Raw genomic sequence first — 22,780 nt, 5'->3', positions numbered from 1 at the left:
AGGAAATTCTTGAGTCCAGCTATCCTGGGATGGTTGGTCACTCCAGACAAGCTTTGCTTTCACATTATGAACCATCAGAATATGCGTAAGGAACCTTCACTTCAGGGAACACCCTGCAAAAGCTTCCAATGAGGTCTTATATATCCCACTGGTCTTGCAGCAAAGCCAGGCCGGATGACCTGGTATAGGCAGATGTAAACCCCCAACCAATACATTTGCAAAAAATGTAGAGACACTAACCTTGGGTGCCTCCAGGGAAGTTTCACACTTTAAGCAGTACGTTAAAATTCACTAGCTAGCCCATCTCATTCTTATCTGGGAAAAAGTCAGTACCAGACTTCCAGTCATCCCAGAAAAAAAGCATAGAGCTGTCCCAGTTCAGCTGTAAGATTACCTGATCTTTTGCACTATTAAACTCTTCTCAGCATCTAAAAGATTTAGAATTGTAGAGAGACTTTTAGAATAAGCAGTCTGCGGTGGCAGTATTCTAGGATGACCCCAAGATTCCTACCCCCTGGTATACGTACCCTATATAATCACCTCGCCTGTGGGCAGACCAAGTAAATATGATGGAATATTACCTCTGTGGTTAGGATTCTAATCAGTTGATGTTGAGTTAACCAAAAGAGATGACTCTGGGGCTGTCCCGGTGGTGTAGTGGCTAAGTTCACATGCTCTGCTTTAGCAGCCTGGGGTTCGCAGGTTTGGATCCTGGGCGCAGACCTATGCACTGCTTATCAAGCCATGCTGTGGTGGCATCCCACATATAAAGTAGAGGAAGATGGGCACAGATGTTAGCCCAGGGCCAATCTTCCTCAGCAGAAAGAGGAGGATTGGCAATGGATGTTAGCTCAGGGCTAATCTTCCTCACCAAAAAAAAAGGGAAAAAAAAGATGATTCTGGTTAGGCCTAACCTAATCAAGTGAGCCCTGTAGAGGAATGTGACATGTCAGAAAGTTGCTCTCCTACTGGCTTAGAAGGAGGCTGACAGCCACCTTATGAGAGGAGGGAGCCACGGGGCAAGGACTTATGGGCAGCCTCTAGAAGAAGAGACCAGGCCCTGGGTGACAGGCAGCAAGAAAATAGGGATCTCAGTCATCCTGCTGCAAAAAATGACTCTGCCCAAACCGCTGGAAGCAGAAGAGCCCACTGCTTTTGCCACTACTCTCTGACACTTCAAGGATGGCATCAACTTGCAGAACCGAGTAAATACCTGGTATGTTTCCGACGTCAAATATCAGAGTAAGCTGAAGAAGAGCACCAAAAGAATCGTAATGCTGGGGTCGGCCCCAGGGCCTAGTGGTTAAATTTCGTGCACTCCACTTGGATGGTCCAGGTTTGGTTCCTGGGCACGGACCTACACCACTCATTGGTGGGCATGCTGGGGCAGCGACCCACAAACAAAATGGAAGAAGATTGGTTCAGATGTTAGTTCAGAGCCAATCTTCCTCAGTAAAAAAAAAAAAAAAAAAGGAATCGTAGTGCTACAGCATAACATAAACAACATTCCTGAAAAATTTAAAGTCCACGTAAAAAACAGATTTGCATCATTAAACTCAATTGACCAAGAACCGGAAGAACTATGGACTGAAATCAGAAATAGTACTAAGAAAGAATGCACAAAGAGAATGCCTGAAGTAAAAAGAAAAGAAAAATTGAGATGGATGACAGAAGAAACACTAAAAACTATTCAGGACAGGTGAGAAGCAAAAGTCAAAGGTGACAAAAGCAGGTCTAGAATCCTGAATGCAGTGTTTCAGTGACTGCCATGTAGAGATAAAGAGAACCACTCTAATGGCCAATGCAAAGAGATAGAAGAGAACAAGAAAAAGAAAAAACAAGAGGTCTCTTCCAGTAGATTCAAGACATCAAAGGGAAATTTAAATCTAGACTAGGAATGCTGAACGACCAACAGGGAAGCACACTATCTGACCAGGAGAAAATAGAGGGAAGGTGGAAACAGTGCCCTGAAGATCTGTACAGAAGAGACAAAAGGGGGGCCGGCCCAGTGGCGCAAGCGGTTAAGTGTGCGCGCTCCCCTGCAGTGGCCCGGGGTTCGCCGGTTCGGATCCCGGGCGCGCACCGACGCACTGCTTGGCAAGCCATGCTGTGGCGGCGTCCCATATAAAGTGGAGGAAGATGGGCGTGGATGTTAGCCCAGGGCCACTCTTCCTCAGCAAAAAGAGGAGGATTGGCAGATGTTAGCTCAGGGTCGATCTTCCTCACAAAAAAAAAAAAAGAGAGAGACAAAAGGATGACAGATTCCTTCGAAGAAGATTCTGTGAGGAAGCACCCATAAGTCTAGAAGGTGAAGTGAAAGCTGTCCTGAAAGTATTGGGAAGAAATAAGTCACCAAGGTAGATGGGATGTTGATAGAATTATTTTAAGCCACAGAGACGGAATCTGTCAAAATCCTAACAAGAATATGTCAACAAATATGGAAAACAAAACAATGGCCTGCAGACTGGAAACTCTCAATATACATCCCAATCCCCAAGAAAGGAGATGCCAAGGAGGGCAGTAACAGAGGACCATTGCTCTAATTTCCCATGCAACTAAAATGATGCTCAAGGGGCTACAACAAAAGCTTTCACCTGATATGGAGGAAGAAACGCCTGACGTCCAAGCTGGATTTGAAAAGGGAGAGACACACGAGATCTAATTGTGATTACCCATTGGCTACTGAAATGCTCAAAAGAATTTCAGAAGGTTAGTCTATGTTTTATAGACTACAGTAAAGCCTTTGACTGCGTGAACCATGAAAAGCTGTGGGCTGCTCTGAAAGAAACAGGTGTGCCTCAGCACTTGATTGTCCTGATGTGTAACCTGTATTGTGAACAGGAAGCCACTGTCAGGACAGAATATGGAGAGACAGAGTGGTTTCCTATAGGCAAAGGTGTCGGACAAGGGTGCATTTTATCTCCCTGTCTGTTAAAGCTGTACACGGAACACATCAGACAAAAAACTGGCCTAGACTAAGATGAAGGAGGAGTGAAAATTGGTGGAAGAAATATCAACAATCTAAGATAAGCTGATGACACCACCTTACTGGCAGAAAGCAGCAATGACTTGAAACGACTTCTGATGAAAGTGAAGAAGTAGGACTGCACTGGAACATCAAGAAGACAAAAATCATGACCACAGAACAACTACACAGCTTTAGCGTAGACTGTGAAGACGTTGAAATTGTTAAAGAATTTGTTTACTTTGGTTCAGTCATCAATTTAAATAGAGACTGCAGCCAAGAAATCAAGAGAAGATTGAGACCGGGAAGGGCAGCAATGAAAGAATTAGGAAAGATCATCAAGTGTAAGGAAGTGTCATTAGAGACCAAGGCCAAGAGTATCCGCATCGTCATATTCCCAATGACTATGTACAGGTGTGAAAGCTGGACAGAGAAGAAGGCTGCCAGGAATAAAATGGATTCATTTGAAATACAGTGTTGGAGGAGAGCTCTACGGATACCCTGGACTGCCAGAAAGATGCACAAGTGGGTCCTAGAGCAAATGAAGCCTGAACTATCACTGGAAGGAAAAAGGATAAAACTGAGGCTGTCCTACTTTGGGCACGTCATGAGAAGGCAGGATTCTTTAGAAAAGACAATAATGCTGGGGAAAGTAGAAGGTGGCAGGAAAACAAGAAGACCAAATATGAGATGGATTGACTTCATAAGGGAAGCCATAGGTATGAGTCTACAGGAGCTGAGTAGCACTGATGAGGACAGGACATTGTGGACATCACTCATTCATAGGCTCGCCAGGAGTCGCAGACTATCTGACAGCATGTAACAACAATGTATCTTTACCCTTTAAAATCTAGATAGTCAGTCTTGGCACTCAAAAGACAGCTTATTCATGAATAAGATGACTGACCAAAAGCTGGAAATGAATTTCAATAGATCATCACTGTCAGTGGACTATCGAATAGACTGAGGGTTATGGAACAACCCGAAAAGGTCGCGATCTTTAAGCCTTATCTGAAGACATCACTAGCACATGAAGGGGATTAAAATCACACCGAAAACATTGTTTACCAATCACTAATGACTGAGCGCAATTTCACTTCCTTTATTCCTACAGCTATCTTCTAGGTGGATGGACATGTAGTTTGGTAAATGGGTTTAACCTTTCAGGGATAGAGAATTAAGAGGATTTTCATTTAATCTCTTTTCTTAGAAGCTAATGTTAAATTGAAACCTCTTGAGCTACTGGGATTCTATGTACAATGCATTATATAACTTTACAACACTTATAATTTTAGTAATATGTTTATAAAGGACATTATAACCATGCCAAAGGTTCCTAAATTGATAGAGTCAAAACTATTATTGTGTACATGGCAATGACATATCCCAGCAAAGATTCATTATTACTTAGCCTATTAATGTTGAAATTGTCAAATAATTTTCCATACTAAATTCAGTTTTATCAAGAAAATAATTACTGTATGAATATGTAACATCAGTATCCAAAATGGCATATAATAAAACTCCAATCTAGTTAAAATTGATGGAAAACACAAATACCTAGCACTACTTGAGGTGTTAGTTCCAAGAAGCAGGGAAGAGAAGGAAGATGAGAAGATTTGAATAGCTCCAGCCCTCCCTCCCACAATCCCTGTGAAATTCCTTCCTTTCTCATTATCACAATAATTCTGAAATTCCCTTCCTTCTTCTCACCTTCATTCTCATTCTTTACCTAACTGAAAAATCTCAATTCCTTGCCATATTTCTAAGCCAGCTCAACCCCTGACTCTCCCATCATAAATTATCTTCCTTTTTCTTTGATTCTAATTCTTATCCTTTTTTCAGGATAGAATAGAGTCAGTCACACCTTATTTTTACTTATGCATAAGTCTCTCTCATTTAGTCAGTGTTCCCCCTCTGCAGTTGACCTTTTGAGGTTAGAAACCATGTTTGCATCATTTTAGACATCTTCTACTGCGGCCTTCAAGTTGAATACTTGTGGTTCAAGTTTTCTCTTGGAAGACATCTTGCCTCTCTGCTGCTTCTCAGATGTGTCTATCTCAGACACCCAGGGCATGCTTCCAATATTTTCCTTGCTCAAATGTCCTTTATCAGGGATAATTGTAATCTTACTCCCTATGTCAGTATTTTTACCTACAGTAGACATTTTAGTGGAGGTAGGGGCTTTAATATTGAAGGTTACTTTAATCTGAGTGCAGCACGGATGCTTATGAGCTCAAACTTGCCAATCATTTTGGCCCTGGCTAACCTATCTTTACAAAGCTTAATGAGCACACCAGACTGATAGTCAGGGTAGGTAGGGAGAGTCTGCCTAAGCTTGAGAGAGAAAGAGGCATTACACTTAATCACAACATCCATGATTTCATAGGAGATTCTAAGGCAAAGAGGCATGTCATCCAAAAGCAACAAGATGTGAATATTTTAAGATTTCTTGCTACATAATATGATGACAGCTAAAACTGGTGGCAATTGATGCTCTTTATCAATCCTTTAAAATCAGTCTCATAAACATTTCTTTGATTTATGCATTGGTGATTCGTCTAGCTTAGCCTCATACAGGCTTTCTCAACAGAGTCCAGGTGCCACTGACCAGGCCAGCATTCTGACTTTTAAACGGGGCATAGGTAATGGAGATATAGAGTTTAATCCCTTCATTGGAGGAATCAACTTCAATGCGAGACTAGGTGCTAGAAAGGAGACAGTGTGCCTACGATGTTCATAGTACTACAGAGGTGAATGCCCTTGCTGATGTATGCCATGTGCTTGCCCTTGAATTTAACACTCAATGGCTGCTCATTCAATAGTCAAATTCTCTACCTTTCAGTGTCCAAGGACGTGAATATTACAATATGAATATCATTTTCATTACTGACGATGGACTTGTTGAAGTGCCAACTCTTAGGTCAAATAGCAACACATTTTTTCTTTTGTGCCATCTTCTTGAACAAGCCATGAGCGATAATAGTGGCGGTTGGCTCAACGACAGTTCTGAGAATATAATATCAGCAACGGTTTTAGCATTTTGGAAGGTCCAACAACAAGAGTATTAAGCTAGTGTCATTGATGCCATTGATAACAGTCATCTTTGCCAGAACAATGAAAAAATAATAATAATAATTAAGAAACTCCCCTATCAATGTTATTTCATGTAGACCTTTGGCCTATTTGCCTCTTTCACCACCAGAAAAGGCCAATGCTTCATGCCTAACCAGACAACAGCACCATCATATCTGAATAAAATCAGATTTTCAACAATAACAATAAAACCACTTGCTTGAGTCTATTACAATTGAATTCTTTGCATCCTTGCTAATCAGTCTTTCAATGCCAATAAGAACACAGAGCTTAGACAGTCCTATATCCCTGATTTCAGGCCTGCAATGGTTGTACTTTCCCATACAGAGTAAAGAGTGGCAAGGCCAATTGGATCTTTTGTACCCTTTAGCAGGTTTCTGGTCCATTGGAGAAGGAGGTGGATGCCAGAACTGAAGAAATGGAGCTGCATTCAATGAGATGAGGCTATTTTGAAAAGGTTATTTTCATAATATATCTATTATAATGAACTTAACTTTTGTCTTTTCATTTTTATGCTTCTTTATTGAAACTTGTCTATTTTGCTTTGGTTGTAAGGCTTGTAATCTGTTTAATATTTTACTAAGTACAGGGAACTGGAAAGTAAAGAAACTGCTTACAGTTTATCCAGTTATTCATTTACCTTTTGATAAACATGCAAAATATCATATTATAAATTTTTACATAATTATTCAAACATAGCACTTTTAAACCTCTTTATTTTTAAATATACGAATTTTATGGTATTTACTTCTCCCTCTCATTTTTGTTTTTTGTCATCTCTGCCGGTTGTCTTAATATAAATTGTGATTCTGAGCATGCTCATCTTACCTCCTTATCTTTCTGTAGCTCTTCTGAGATATCGTATATTCTGGCACATCAAATCTAAAGTATAGGCTTTTCAGCCAAACTCCCCCTTCCATGATTGGATTTACTGAACTTTTTGTTCTGCTGTGCAGTGCCTTTGATGTTGATTTTATTTACCTGTTGTCAATTTGCTTGGGTGCAATCTCTGTTTTCTATGGTTTTTTCCTTGGTCAAATCCATGTTACTCCCTATTTGATCTTATTAACAAGAATAACGTTAGAATATCATTTTGTTTTTGTAAATAAATTATCTGAAGTGAAAAATGTACTTAACTTTCTTCAAGAGTTCAAAGATAACTCCCATGTTACTTTCAGTAATTAATATAAAAATTGTATCATAAATTAATCTCCTTCACCTCTCAAGTAAGAATTACTGTAATGGGAGAATACCATTATACCGACATGCACTGATGATGGAAATTTTGATATAAGTGTTGAAGCACTGAGTTCAAAAGACTGGGGGTAATGGGCAGCAAGGTGATAGCATGCAGGGACTCTTTATGAGGGTAGAAATCTCACACAGTGGAGAAGGCAGTGATGCCCAGCTTCCTAAAACAAACTATCCTGTTAATGTTTGTTTAGATGCCCCCACAGGCTACCTGATCAAATCTCAGCATTTCCCTTGAGCCAAAGTGCAAGGAACATGGTAGGTGCTCATAGCATGTTTGCCAGAAAAATAAATAAATGCATGACTTAATATATTAAAAGTAAGATTAAAAGAAAGAGGCAAAACAGAGAGAGAACAAAAGAGAAGAATATAATCACCTGAGCTCGGCAGCTTCTCCCTCTATTCACGTGTCAATACCCACAAGATTTCCCAATTCACAGAATAGTTAGAATCAATTCCCTTTAAATTGTTGACGTTTGCTATAGTTGTGGGTAAAATTATATGCTAAGATGCTCAATTTATAATCATAGCACTTTATATTATATAATATTTTAAAGTTTACATAGTGCTTTAAAAAATGCATCATCTCATTTAAATTCATCTTCTAGGAATGAATTCCACATTGCCCAGATGATTGCCAATAAATCCTAACAAAATTTTAAGATGGGAATGGTCATGTTGCATGATGAACACAATGCTGCTCACAACAACTTTTTTTTTTAAATGGTTAGAAGAACCCATTGTTTTTGTGTTTAAACTTGAAAGCATGGAAGTGGTATCTAGAAAATTCACTCACCAGATAAATGAGATATTGCTCTGTTTAAATCTGTCATTGGTTGTCTCAAATATAGGACAGATTTCTTCCCTGCTTAGGAAACAGAAAAGCTGGTTGAGATCGGAAAATCAGATTATGGTTTTAAATAAGAAAGAAAGTGCCTTATGATCACTACCCTTTTCCCAAACCCTGGGGTCACTTTGGATGCTGGGATTTGAGCAGACTGGTGGCATCCCCAGTGGGGTGGGGGTGGTGTTGGGGGGAATGGCCCATCCTGACGCCGACAATAAGAGATGCATTGACTGCAGAGAATCCAGCAGCAATAAGAAAACCAACCACAAGCCTATCTGTTTTTACAGTAACCATGTCCCATCCCAAGCAATGTCAGAAGTAAATGCTCTTCCCCGCTAGGGCAGACCACAGGCCCCGACCCTTAACCTACCACAGCAGACCTGGAGTTGAGACAGGCAAAGCTCAAATTAAAAATTCTGAAATAGAACAGACTAGCCTGGAAAGTCTTTGCACGGTTCAGTTCACTCACACCCTACCGGAGTCCCAGGCCCCTGCAGCCTTAAGCTGCCTACATTTATCAATGCTGATTTCCAATACATATCAAAAGATATATCATGTATCAGAAGAATGAATGAGGCCTTAAGCTCACCTAGATAATTGACCTATTATCCTAATAATAAACATATTAATTTATGACAGGTAATTTTTCTCAAAGAACAAAATGATGTGATTTCAAATGTCATGTTTTAGATATTTGAGTTTCAATCCCTTTATTAATCACCCACAGTAAACTGATTCATTACAGGTATTAATTTGATCCTGTCTTTTGCTGTCAGATTATTAACCCTACAAGCATAAAGTGTGTCCTTATAGAACTTATTGTCAGGATAAAATTTCTCCACAGGTTATGGATATTTGGTTGGATAAGAGGAAAATAAGTCAAGAGTGATGGGGAATAATTATCTAAAGTGATTAAAATAAACAATCTTGTTAGTTGGAAATAAAACCACATTATCAGTCCCAGACTAACTTTGGGAGAAGATGGCTTCACCTGGGAAGGCTTCCTTAGCCGGGAAGCGGGTTTCGTTCTGGAAAAGGAATGTGGGAATCTTCAGGTTTGCACAGCCTGAGGCTGGGACCTGCCTTCTCGCCACCACCACCTCTCCCTGCAGCTTCTGTCCTTTGCTGGGTTAAAGGAAGCAGCGCACTCAGAGCTTTTTCAGATGTCTTTGAAATCAAGGTAATGTTCTCTGATTTATTTTCCTCTTTTTCTCCTAAATAGCATTCAAGTGCTGCAGGAGTTAGGTGGTGCATGATTTCGCCTGGTGAATTTTAGAATATGTGGAATTAATCTTCTTATAAAGCATGGTTTCAGTGTGTGTAACTGTTCTACTTTAACTCAAACTTTAAGTACCCAAGAATGAAAATGAATTACTGATGACAAAGCAATTATTCCAACTCCTGTAGTTCACAGTTAAGCTGAAATAAAAGTAATTCCATTGCAATGAAATAAATAAATGGTCCATAATAGGCAGAGAGAAGATCTGGGCAGAAACTTCTAGTGTATTTGTATTTTTACATGCATGAATTCAGCTTCCTTCTTATAGTGCAAAGAAGACAAAAACTAGGGGAAAAGGAAATGAGTGTTTACTGAATCTCATTTTGTTGCAGGCTTGTTTGTCAAGTGGAGCTTATCATTGGCCCTTGAACAGAGTCACAGGTCTTCTCTAAGGAGCATATGACTCTTCTTGAGTGTTTCAGCCAATCACCATATGCTCCTCGACTATGTATCCCAATGGTGATATTCTAGCATCAGGAGGTAGAGATATTCTAGGTATCCAGAAAAACATTCCCTTCATTAAGGCAAGGTTGGAGGGGTCTGGCTGTCCCCTGTCCCCTGAAGAAGAACTTACTTTATGCTAGGTCTTCCCTCCAAACCAGATTGAGCTACATTGCAAACCCCAGCACTGCCTGCACTAGAGGAAAGTCTACTCATTTTTCATACTGTTGCTTCATTTTGATGTTCAATTATATTCTTCCTTCTAATTCTCTAAGAGAGGTTAGGGTGGCAGTGTCCATTTTCTCAAATTCATAGACCACAACATTGGCTTACACAGATTGGAGGGAGGGGAGGAGTAGCACAGACGACAGAGCTGGAATGTGGTTAGCAATGATAGATTTGGAGTTTGTGTGCATGAAACATATGAAGACCTAATCTCCTCACTTAGCAGCCCCAAAGACCACCAATGTGGATGACCCACTAGTTCCTTGAGGACTTTTAGCCCATAAGCTGGTCGTATTTATTCTGGGACGTGACCAAGCCTCTTCTTATGAGCCCTGGAGAACCCCAGAATTATGTCCCACCTTTAGGGAACACATCAGTGTCTGAGAAGACATTGAGAAATTTCTAATGTAGTAGAGATATGAAACATTCTGCTTTTATTAGGGACTCTGAGTCTTCCCTCCATGCAATAGGAGTGATGTGGGGGGCGAGTTCAGTGAGTCCATTAACTGTAAGTGGTCACAGTTAGTCTCATCCAAAGCAGACCATGTTTTAATCAGGCACAAATATTTACAGAGGCCGTCAGTATATTCCAGGATTCATTGGCATGGGATTATAAATATGACCATTTATTAATATTCTAAATATCACCCTCCACCCCTGACAACCATTAAGTGCAAATCTTTTCCAGAATCCCATTTCCAGATATTGCTAAAAATTTCCAGGATGGTTTATGTGGGCTATGGAGATATCCCTTAGGATCCAAATTTCACTTGTAGGTGCTTTCAGAAGGCACTCAGTCAGTCCAGTTGTTTTGCATATCAATTATACCTCAATAAAGCTGTTTAATAAAAGCAAAGAATATAAAAGAGTTAAATGAAAAATCATCCATCCTAGCTCAGCTCCCCAAGGATGATCACATTGCAAAGAATTTGACATGAATCTTTACAGAAGTTTATTGCAATATGCATTAAAAATTTAGTATTTATATTTTTAATGAATAATCTTAAATTCAAAAGAAAAGAAACCTGGAATAGCCAGCATAATATTGAAAGAGAAGAACAAAGTTGGAGGACTGACACTACCTGAGTTTAAGACTTTCTATAAAGCTACAGTAACCAAGACGATGTGGTATTGGCGAAAGAATAGACAAATAGATCAATGGAACAGAATAAAGAGCCCAGAAATATATCCACATAAGTATAATCAACCGATCTTTAACAAAGGAGCAAAGGCAGTACAATAGAGCAAAGAAAGTCTTTCCAACAAACGTTGCTGGAACGGGACATCCACATGTAAATAAATTAATCTAGACACAGACCTCACACCCTTCACAAAAATTACCTCAAGATGAATCAAAAGCCTAAAGGTAAAATGCGAGTCTGTAACATTTCCAGAAGATAACATAGGAGAAAAACTTCGATCACCCTGGGTATGGTAATGGCTTTTTAGATACAAGACCAAAGACACAATCTATGGAAGAAATAGTTAATAAATTGGATTTCATTAAAACTAAAAACTTCTGCTCTGTGCAAGACAACATAAGGAGAATTAAAAGAAAAGTCACAGGGTTCAGCCCATGGCTTAGCGGTTAAGTGCGCGCACTCTGCTGCTGGCGGCCCTGGTTCGGATTCTGGGCACACACCAACGCCCTGCTTCTCCGGCCATGCTGAGGCTGCGTCCCACATACAGCGACTAGAAGGATGTGCAACTATGACATACAACTACCTACTGGGGCTTTGGGGAAAAATAAAAAAAAAGGAGGAGGATTGGCAATAGATGTTAGCTCAGAGCTGGTCTTCCTCAGCAAAAAGAGGAGGATTAGCATGGACGTTAGCTCAGGGCTGATCTTCCTCACAAAAAAATTTAAAAAAATAAAAAAATAAAAGACAAGTCACAGACTAGGAGAAAATACTTGCAAAAGGCACATCTGATAAAGGACTGTTTTTCAACATAGAAAAATAATGCTTAAAATGCAACAATAAAAAATCAAAAGACTCGATTAAAAAATGAGCCAAAGACTTTAACACAAGACACCTCCCCAAAGAAGATATACAGAAGACAAATAAACATATGAAAAGATACTCCACATTATCTGTCATCAGGGAAATGCAAATTAAAACGATAATGAGAAACCACGATGTATCTATTTGAATGGCCAAAATCTGGAACACTGACAAGACCAAATGCTGGCAAGAATTTGGAGCAACAGGAACTCTCAATCATTGCTGGTGCGACTGCAAAATGATACAGCCACTTTGGAAGACAGTTTGGTGATTTCTTACAAAACTAACCGTACTGTTATCATGTGATCTAGCAATCATGTTTCTTGGTATTTACACAAAGGAGTTGAAAACTTATGTGCACATAAAAAAAGCTGCACACAGATGTTTATAGCAGATTTATTCTTAATTGTCAAAACTTGGAAGCAACTAAGATGTTTTTCAGTTGGCGAATGGATAAACTGTAGTACATTCTGACCCTGGAATGTTATTGAGCACTAAAAAGAAACAAGCTATCAAGCCATGAAAAGACACAGAAGAACCTTAAATGCATATTGATAAGTGAAAGAAGCCAATATGAAAAGGGTACACACTGTATGATTTCAACTACATGAGATTCTGGAAAAGGCAAAACTATGGAGACAGTAAAAGGATCAGTAGTTGCCAGGAGTGGGCCAGTGCAGGGACGGGATGAACAAGCAGAGCACAAAGGAGTTTTAAGTAAGTGAAATGACTCCGCATGATATTATAATGATGGATATAAGCCATTATACTTTTATTCAAACCCGTAAAATGTACAACACCTAGAGCGAACCCTAAGGTAAACTATGGATGTTGGGTGATTGTGATGTGTCAATATAGGCTGATTCTTGGTAAAAAGTGCACCATTTCTGGTGAATGATGTTGATAATGGGGGAGGCTACTCATGTGTGGGGACAGAGTGTGTGTAGGAAATCTCTGTACCTTCCTCTCAATTTTGTTAAACCTAAAACTGCGCTAAAAATAAGGTCTTAAATTAAAAAAAAAAAAAAAAGAAAGGAAGAGTTGGAAAAAGCTTTGCATCGTTTAAAATAGTGCAATGACCCCATTCCTCTGCTCCTTTGGCCTGATTGCTCTTCACAGCTCACCCACTTCTGTCCATGCCACTGTCAGCTTCCCCAGAGAGGCAACCCTGTGTTGCCCATGGGGTTCTCGCATGCAGTTTCCTCCGCATGGCTCCCTGCTGTCCCTCCTGACCTGTTCGTTCAGATGGACGCCCACTGCCATACCTCTGAGTGTTTCACTGTTCACCCGGTGGTCAGGCTGGGCCCCAGGGTCGACTATAGCCTGCTGCTGTCAAGGCGAAAAGGCAGAGAAGTCTCTTCTTTCTCAAGGAAGAGACCAGGGAAAGACTAGAGGTCGCTAAGAACAGACAACACACATACCAGGCTGAAGTGGTACAACGTTTACTCACAGCAAGAAAAGAGAAAGAGTGCACCAGACCCAGCCACTTGCAATGCGTCGGTCCCCCAGGGCAGGCAGATCCGCTCTGCAGCCCACAAAGGCAGAGTAACTGCACACACCCACTCTGTGCTGCAGTAGAAGGACACTGTTCCCTCCCCACCGAGAACACATTTAGCAGTGGAGTTGGCCCGGTGCCATATGATGCACATGCCTCAGCAGAACAAAGAAAAGCTGCAGCGAGAACAGGAAAAGATTTTCCCAATAAAGAGATACGCCAGGCCAAGGCTGTGTGGGCCCCTTAGCTCTTTCCAAGGAACAGCTCCTGGCCCAAGGCCACTCTTCTGTGACTGTGCAAGTGGTAACAGCTGGGCACGACTGGGTTTTGTCTGTATGCCACAGTCTGCTCCTCCCCAGATTGCTCTGAAATGCTCTGTCAGTGGTGCAAGTTGGTGGAGGGGGCAAGAATCACCCAAAGTGGAATGCAGAAGCGTCGCTGCATTCCTCTGACATCCAGGCTGCACCTGAACACTTCCCCTGAAATCCTAATTTTGTCTCTCTCAAGTCCAGAGTCCTTCAGAACCTTCAAGCCAGTCATTCAGGTGACACCCTGTGATCCAGACACAGTTATAGGCGATGGGGACAGGATAGTTTACAAGGCACTGAAAGTCCCTGCTGGGCTATAAAGGGGGGAAACAGAGATAAACATATAAACATAAAAATAGATAGTATAATTTTTTAAAAAGTTTTCTAAAACATGAAGACCATAAGAAGAGGGCCTGATGAAAGTTTAGGAGGAGAGTGGAAGTTTCATCTGAGGAGCTGACCTAAAGGATTGGAATCAAATGCCCTATAAAGAACGAGATGGGTGAGAGCAGAGGAAGTGCAGGTGCGAAGAGAAGACAGAGAAGGGGACGAGATTTCCACCGTCATGGACGAGAGAAGGGCAGGTGGGCTGAGTCAGAGGAAGGAGGCAAATTCAGAAGGACTGAGGTGAGACAGATGGGCAGGATGTGCAGACATGGCAAAGAGTGTGGATTTCCTTCTCACTGCAGAGGAATCATTGGAGGATTCCAAGGCAGGAGGCGATTGGATTTGATTTTTCTTTTAAAAGATTATTCTGGCTTTTATGGAGAGAATGGACTGAGGGGAAACCAGGAAAATCGGTTTGGATTAGGATAATGGTTCATTTGGGGATGACGATGGTCTGGACCATGACGCCCTCTCCCCTAGCATCTGTAAGTTCTGAAGTGAGACCAAGCATAGGCACCCAGCCCACATCCTCTTTTTCACTTTGGCCCTTTCCTGTTCGATGCAGGGCATTGCATTCCCCTGTTTGGACACACTGGACTTTCCAGCCAAGCTCCATCCACACCCACACCTCCCGGGAGAAGAGTGCTCACACCCATCACAGTTTGCTCTCTGTACAAGCCCTGAAAGAGAGCTCAGGACTCTTGTGCAGGAATCTCCAGTGTCTCAGGTCCCAGAGTATGATCTAGAAGGAGGGTGGAAAGGCACAGCCAAAGGAAGGCAGATCTGGGCCTTCTAGAGCACAAGGCCCATAAAAGTGTCTTTGGCGGCCCCAGGGCCAGACTAGAGCAGAAGGTGCGGTTCATCGTTATCTCCAGGATGTATTTTGCAGTAGAGCCACTCATCTGAGCTGGATGCCCGGACAGCCATCGGATGGGTACTTCTCTGAACATCAGTGGAAGGAAGGGCTCAATGCTCCCCAAAGAGATCGTGCATTCCATGAAAGCTGAAGGATACGCCCGATGTCTGTATTCAGTACACTTGAATATTTCATAACATAAAAAATCTTCTCTGAACTTTCTTTCTGAGTTGAGAAACTTGCCTTTCCAGAACCCACAGACCTAACAGAATGTCTCATATCATCAGCCAAATATGTAAGTATTTTCTCCCTGAATTCTCATTTAAGAGTTTGACAAAAGTATTTTTGTCAAAAGCTGTCTCTCTCTTATAGTTGAAGTAAATGATAATAAGAAAGATTAAATCACAGAAGAATTTAAGATTTAGGTCTAGGCCTTTGTGGTACATGAGCCTTCCTTTACAGCCTTCTGAGTCCTGACAGGAGCTTAGAAATCCTCTCCTCTCATCCTTCCCCACACCCTAAATCAGAATCCCAGAGACTGAGGGAATTAATGCCAAATCTGGGAGTGGAGAGGAGAGCTTCTCACTCCCAGTTCTTGCCATGCAGCTAATAACTGTTCAGTTCTTTCCTGCTTTCCCCCATCACTGCTATAGAGGGTGTCTGTGTAATTTATTTTTTCGTGTGGGAACTGAGTGCTATTATGTTTTGCCATTTTGAAGAGGCTATGTAAAGACATGCTCTGCATCCCATGGTGACCAGATTTGAGGGCAAGGTTAGAAACAGAAGTCAAAGTATGTGTGTTGCTGGAGGAAAAGCGTATTTTTACGTTCCCTTTTTCTACTTGGCAAGCAGACGGCTAGAGTGTTAGATGAGTGCCAGGAAGAAACAGCTGGCAAATCAAAACATACTGAGAGTGGTTAAGAAGTGCTTATGAGCATTTGGAAGAAACAACATTTTTGAAAGAGGGGGAAAAGTTCAAGCCATACTTAACATGCAGAGATGAGTTTGAAGCAGGAAACTGGAATGCTAAAGATTCTGTGTGTGCAGAGATGCAGGATCCTGAGTTCATTCCAGCCCTCCTCAAAATGTATCTGCCAGGGTAGGATGTGGTGTCTACAGCGAATGTAAATGGAAAGGTAATTCAGAAACAATGAGAATAAGAATGGAGAGGGAGAAGGATGAATAGAAGAGACAGGGGCCTGACCAAGTGTAGACCAGCAGGAATGGAGAAGTGCCAGAGAAAGGAAGAGGGAGGGAGGAGTTAGGAGGAGGAGGGAGAACACGGGAGAGGGAATTTAAGATGAGCGTCCTGCGTTCCTGACACAAGAGTGTCAGGAACTCTGTGGACTCTCCTGAGTGATGTCTCTTTTGTGTTAATAAGATGACTGAGGGCCCCTAGATAGGGTCAGGATGGGGACTGATAGCCAGAAAAACCATGGTTAGAGGGGTGGAACTTTCAGCCCCACTCGCGAACCTCCAGGGAGGGAACAAGGTTCTGGAGATTCCGTCTAGACCCTCATCATTGGCCCAAGTCATTGACCATTGAATCACCAATGGCCAATGATTCAATCAATCATGCCTATATAGTGGAGCCTCCATAGAAACCCTGAAGGATGGACTACGGAGAGCTTCTGGGTTGGTGAACACACAGAGGTGCTGGAAGGGTGGTGAGTCTTCAAAGGGCATGGAGCTCCATGCAGCTCCTCATCCATCCCTTGCCCTATGCATCTCTTCATCTGGCTGTTCCTGAATTGTATACTTTATAATAAACCAGGAATAGTGGGTAAAGTAAAGGAAAAAATATGAGTGTAAAATTACCCCCACTGCAGGTGTCATCTCATCTCAGAATACCAGAGTTCTCACTCTTTTTCATGCCTCTCCATTTGAGTATTTAAAGTAAAACACTTGGTCCACAGCACCTCTCTTCTTTCTTCACAAGAACCAGATGATGGCAAGCAAGGCTGAATGCAACGATCCCCAACAGCTTTTCCAAATGGGGCTGGTCTTTCCTGGTCTGCAGATAGGACCAAACACGTGGAAAACCTCCACGGCTGCACCACTCAGACCCGTGGGAGGCTCATGGGCAGGTACCCAGGGATGGGGGATCCTCTCACGATTCGCAAGTGAAGAGTACAAATTACCACAGAAATGTCACAGTAGAGAACAGTGAGCAGCATCTGATACACTACCTGCCTGTGTGTGACACTGGGCGGGTCACTCATACTCTCTGAGCCTTGGGCAACTCATTTGGGTTATGAGGATAACACCTACTTTACAGACTGGACATGAGAATCAAGTGATACAAAAGACCCAAATCATCAAGCAAACTCTTCCGCATACTTGGAGATGTTCAATCAATGCCAAGATATGGCTATTTCACTGATGGCCTCAGAAAATTGTCTGGGCCTTGACAATGGTAAACCTACAATAGGTAGTAGCTGTTCCACATTACTCCAGGGTTAAGAGTTGCCATACGTTGTCATTAATATTTAAAACTTTCCTATTTTTATATAAGGAAGTATTTCTTTTTCTTCAATATATTCAGAGTCTGGAAGCTATGGGAATCATGAATTTCAAAAAGGGCAGATTGGGCATCCAAAACATTTATCTCTGAGACTAAAAAATAATATCACTACTTTACCTGTTAGAATGGCTATTATCAAAAAGACAAGAGATAGTAAGTGTTGGCAACGGTGTGGAGAAAAATGAACACTTGTATACTGTTGGTGAGAATGTAAATTGGTACAGACACTGTGGAAAACAGTGTGGAGGTTCCTCAAAAAACTAAAAATAGAACTACCATATTATATAGTATTTACACTTCTGAGCATATATCCAAAACAAATGAAATCACTATCTCAAAAAGATATCTGCACCCTCATGCTCATTGCAGCATTATTTACAATAGCCAAGACATGGAAACAACTTAAATGCCCATTGATGGAAGAATAAATAAAATAAATGTGATATATACACAGTGGAATATTATTCAAGCATCAAAAGGAAGGAAATCCTGCTGTTTGCAACTACATGGATGGACCTTGAGGGCATTATTCTAAGTGAAATAAGTCAGACAGAGAAAGACAAATACTGTATGATCTCACTTATGTGTGGAATCTATAAAAAACAAACTCATAGAAACAGAGAACAGATTGGTGGTTGCTAGAGGTGGAGAGTGGGGGGTGGGTGAAATGGGTGAAGGTGATCAAAAGGTACAAACTTCCAGTTATAAGATAAGTTATGAGGATGTAATTTACAGCAGGATGACTATAGTTAACATTACTGTATTGTACATTTGAAAGTTGCTAAGAGAATAGATCTTAAAAGTTCTCATTGCAAGAAAAAAATTCATAACTATGTGAGGTGATGGATGTTAACTAACCTTATTGTGGTAATCATTTTGCCATATATACATATATCAAATCGTTATGTTGTATACCTAAAACTAACACAATGTTATATGTCCATTACATCTTAATAAAACTGGAAAAAATATTTCTTCTTTGAATATTTTCATGAAATTTATCCTAGGCAGACTAATTAACTCAAATATTGATAGTACATAACTGGAAACTGACTGCCTTATATACAAAAACAGTGTGAAATATTGAATAAACATATCAAACGACCTGGGTTTTACATAATTGTCAGGTACACTTGAGATATGTATTTAAGCTTTTGATTCCTGAATACGCTCATTTATAAGTTTCAGAGTATAAATTAAATGAACTGAAGATCTTTTTCAACTTATGAGTTGCCTTGCTGTAGGCAGGACATAAAGCTCTTTTGCTGAGTAAGACCCAGGCAGATTCATACAAGAGAATTTGCTCTCTTCTCCACCTTTGATGGATTTCTTCCTTGACCATTTCCAGCTTCCAAACTCTTTCAAAGCTGCCTCCTGAAAGCCTAAGGTTTCTCACCGTGGCTCCCTCCCAAACCTCACTCTTGTCTAGTTGGGGAGTGGCCCTGTACTTCACCTTCCTGTGACATCATAAAAGTTACTTGGACTCTGCCTCATTTCTTAAGTTTTCATCAAATATGTCCATTAAGATTAGAGATAAGACAGAGATTTGATTCAAAATGTAAGTGCCAGGAGAAGGAATAATTTGAAGGCAGATCTGCACCACCCTAGCATCTACTCCACCACGCGCAGGCCCAGGGCAGAGTGTGGGCAGGTCACCGGCCAGCTCCACTCCTCATGGCATTTTAGCGCCTCTGCAGCTTGAGGAACAACTTTCTGGAAGGAAAAATGGTTAGGAGTAAAGTTTCTATATCCTAAAGACCTGGTGCCTAGTCGTTATGAAAATTAATGTGTTTGATGATTCTTAGCCATCTAGCCCAACTCCTTTTTTTCTGTATCAAAAGAGATTTTTCTTGGTTAGAAGGCTCCTCTTTATATCAAATTCCAATTTGTCTCCCTACATTTCCATCTATGAGTCCTAGTGCCGTCTGCTGGAGCAGCTTCTCTAATTTATTTTCTGCTTCAACACATGTCACATGCGCAGCGCACTTCCGTGGGAGTAGAATTGCCCTGGTTGTTCTCTTGCACCGTTTCGTTAAAACGGTCAGTGGCGGTGTGTGCACAGTTCCTGGCACAACAGCTTGTTTTACTCTTTAAGAAACCATACTCACCCATTAATCGATCCATCCATTAGCAAGTATTTATTTGTTGCCTTCTATGGGCCAGGTAATATTCTAGGTGATAAGGATGCTTTGATGATCAAAACAAAGGAGAAAATAAGCAAGCAAACTTATCCTCATGAAAGTGAAAGTGATACTTTAAGTATAGCATTGATTCTGCTCTACCTTCTGACAGTTTGTGCAAACAAAGCTCTCAACTATGGTTAAGGACTGCTCTGGAGGGGGCTGTATGGAACGATGTTAACCTCTTTTCTCTGTAACACTGCTTCAGACGGGGAAGACATTTACTGTGTTCTCTTGTGCCTTCTCGTATTTCCTAAAGTTGTTCCTCTTTGACTTGCTTTACAGATCAGTCACTTTATTGGTTTGTCACCTTTAAATCCACATGCCAGAGCCAGAAATGAAGTTCAAGTGGAATTGAAAGATTAGGAGAAATAGGAACATCAAATGTCTGGAGGTCTCAGGAAGCTGAAGAAAAGAGCTGCGAATGAGAGAGAGAAGAGAGAGATCACTAGGTTGTGAGGAACAAGCTAAATTAGGGAGTTAAAGATTTTTGCTCTGAGGCAGTTGCCCCACCAATCCAGCTCTGTGACCTAATCTAGCTCTGGACAACTCTGAGAAACAGTCAGAGGGATTGAAATGGGTAATTCAGGAGGCTGTAAATCTGAGGTGCGTAGACGGCTATCGCCTTGGGCACGGAAGTAACAAATGATGATGCTGGACTTGGCAGGGCTAAAAATGTGACTTTAGGTGGCAATGTCTTCAATAAACGGGGGATGCCATTGTTAGTGGAGTGGCATATGTGGATGACAGCAACCACACAACACACGTTTCACCCCTTGACTGTGAAATAATGGGTTGGGAAAAGCGCTAGGAAAAGTAGAAGAAAGCTCACCTCACAAACAGCATTTTATGATTCCTGTGGCTTTGGAGAACAAGCAGCCTACCATCTTGGGGACTTCGGGAATTGAGTTTCTGAGGGGGAGAGAAGGGATTATGTTTTCATTAAGACAAAATAAAGTGAGTCATCTCTGAAGAGTTTGAAGAGTCAAGGTGGTGGCTCTCAACCATTTGTCTATCTCCAGGAGAGTTACAGGAGCAACAGAGCACGTGCTGTCAACGTTGGGTCTGAAGGAAGGGTGGGAGGATGAGGGGAGACACCATGTGGGGTGGATTTTGAAGCATAAGTCATCGTAACTCCAGCCCCTCCCCCTTCCCCAGGCTGAACATCTCCCTGAGAGGGACGCCCTGAAGAATCAGTGATGTAGAACAATTCGGTTACAGTAATTCGGAGATTCCTTTGCACAATGCAAAGGAATGAGAAGGAGATGGGCCATCAAAGACAGTGTGGGCAGAGATGAATGATAGCCGAGAAATAAAGCGTGGGGAGACTAACAAGTCTCAGTGGCCCCGAGATCAACTTCTGTGGCAATAAACAAAATCCCAGTAGACTCAGCATCGCAGGCCAGTCTCCCAACATTTTTTAAACAAAAATGTTGCAGCGGAAATTTTCCTCTGAACAGTTAGAAATTTACAGAGCATAATAAGCGAAATTATTTATATTTCAAGTTTTAAAACCTCCCCACATCAAATAGAATTTGTTTTCCCTCATCCAATTATCCACCGCCCCCCACCCTCCCGCCGAGAACCGTGAGCTTAATATGGAGCCTTTTTGTTGTTGTTTCTTGAAAGTAAAACAGAAGGATCAGAGCTCAAACACAAATAGGCAGTTGACTCTTGCTATGGGCACCAGGAATCTGGAAACCTGGAGCGATTTTCTGAAATCACTTAACATTTTGTTCTGGGTTGTTCTATTCTATTACTTGCTTGGACTGGATTCTTGTAGCTGCCCTGACCAGTAGCAGGCTGGTGATAATTTGCTAGTAATTCAATGCTGCCAGTTGCTAATAAATTTTGCCTAGCTGGTCTCTAAGATGTTTAGCTAAGGGAAGCATTACAGATGCAGGGGATAAGTATTCCACACTGAAACACTCCTGCCATAGCTGTAAAAGCCAACAGCTCTTCTGGCTCAGTAAGCCTGCTCACTCATGTCCATTTTTCTACACCCCTGATTAGTTCCAAAGACAAAATAACCTCAAGGCCTGGATAATCTCTGTTTAACTTTCCCATGTGCTATTGGATTTTAAGACTATAACCTTGCTTAAACCATATTATTCTGAAGCACATCAAACTTATCAGGAGGGTGTGGGCAGCTGTTGTGTTTCCAGCCCTCTCTCCTCCATCCCAGTTGATTTCTCCCTTAACAATGAAGGCGGGCAACTCCCAAAATTAATTACGTTTTAAAGATCTTTTTTTTGAATGCATGTTTTCCCATTATATTTTATTTCTCTCTTCCTCAATTCTAGTTTCTTAATTCTTTTCTCTGAAATATTCCAGATTCAACAGACATTTACATAATTGATTAGGAGTGTGGAAAAAGCACAAAGATTTTATGATTCTTGCAAAGAAATGCTTATATTACAAGGTGATCATGTGCTATGATGGCCTTGCTTCTTCCTGGGCAGGTGTGTGAGACAATACACTTAAATCATCCAACTGAATCTAAATGGATGTTCATTAGTAATTATGTTATCTTAATAATTCTTTCAACTGGGTATACACCTTCCGTTCGCAATTTGCTCAACTTTCTTCCTTGAGATGACACAATATAAATCTCTACATTTTATTTTCTGCTCATTCCAAATTGCCTATCTTTGTTATCCATGGTGGAATGTCTTCTGCTTTTCCCTTACCACCTAAATCTGAGCCATTGATCAAGTTTACCTATGAGCTCCATATACAAAATCAAAATTAAGGTATCTTAGTACTCGTCTCATTCACCCCACCATTGGGCCCCAGGGTAGAATAAACAGAGCTGGTTTGCTTTACAAAACATTAGGAAACAGTTCTGATATTATGATGCTATTCCCTCCAAATTGTTCATTGCAAACTTTTTCAAACTTTCTTCATATTTCATCCCCTTCTC

Source organism: Ceratotherium simum, chromosome 1 (assembly GCF_057802395.1).
Source record: "Ceratotherium simum simum isolate JZ-2026a chromosome 1, ASM5780239v1, whole genome shotgun sequence".
In the NCBI taxonomy this organism is placed as follows: Eukaryota; Metazoa; Chordata; class Mammalia; order Perissodactyla; family Rhinocerotidae; genus Ceratotherium; species Ceratotherium simum.
The sequence above is the reverse complement of the archived record's forward strand: the minus strand, read 5'-3'. Positions refer to the sequence as shown.